This window comes from Pygoscelis adeliae, unplaced genomic scaffold (genome assembly GCF_000699105.1).
Source record: "Pygoscelis adeliae isolate BGI_AS28 unplaced genomic scaffold, ASM69910v1 Scaffold26, whole genome shotgun sequence".
In the NCBI taxonomy this organism is placed as follows: Eukaryota; Metazoa; Chordata; class Aves; order Sphenisciformes; family Spheniscidae; genus Pygoscelis; species Pygoscelis adeliae.
Window position 1 is genome coordinate 2,540,546 of NW_008825104.1, and position 1,077 is coordinate 2,541,622.

The following is a 1,077-nucleotide window of genomic DNA, read 5'->3' on the forward strand; positions in this document are numbered from 1 at the left end:
TGAACACAGTATTTGAGGTGCGGCCTCACCAGTGCCGAGTACAGGGGCACGATCACTTCCCTGCTCCTGCTGGCCACACTATTTCTGATACAGGCCAGGATGCCATTGGCCTTCTTGGCCACCTGGGCACACTGCCGGCTCATGTTCAGCCGGCTGTCAACCAGCACCCCCAGGTCCTTTTCCGCCAGGCAGCTTTCCAGCCACTCCTCCCCAAGCCTGTAGCGCTGCATGGGGTTGTTGTGGCCAAAGTGCAGGACCCGGCACTTGGCCTTGTTGACTTTAATCCACTCTCTTTTCCTCCTGCCATCTATTTCCTGGGCACCATTCCACCTTTCACCCCTGTTCTGGCTCCTCTCATTTTGCCTTACATAAACCCAGATTGTTTCTCTCACACCTCAACAGCTACCAGGCTGCGCCTAACCAGTGGGGCAGCTTTAGTCCTGTTGTCATTCAGGTCCCACCACTGCTACACCCACTTATGAGTGGCACATCCTGACCTTCCCCCCCTTGCCCCTTGTCCTCTCACACTGCTGCTTCTTGCAGTCCACGGCTCTGTCGTCTCTGCTACCAAAGTCAGCTTCCTCCTCCACACTGCCTGCACCTACCAAGCAAGACAGAAAGCATCTTCTCCCATTTCCAGTGGCTGAACTGGCTGACCACTGAAGGCAATCAGTCACATCTAGGTTTGGCCTGTCTCTAATGCCTAGCAAGTTCCCAAGTGTGCGCAAGTAAGGCTAACCTTGGTAAGGCTAAAGTGACTAGAACAACAAGAAGTGCTCCTGAGATGGGAGATTAGGCACAGCTTCCCTAAGAGGGATGCTCACCTGCCTCACCTCGAAGCCACTGGTATTGCACGGGCACTAGACCTTGGCCACATACACACACCTCCAGAGACGCCTGCGACAGCCCTGCCCAGCGACCTGCACCCGCACTCCACCACATCAGCTTGGAAATCTCCCAGCCAGGCGGCAAACACACCCGCACCGCCGCGGAGCCGGCTTACAACCAGCCGGGAGGATCTCCTCGGCCCGGCCTTCAGCGCCCGGGACGGCGGGTTACCTCAGCGCCTCGAGGGGG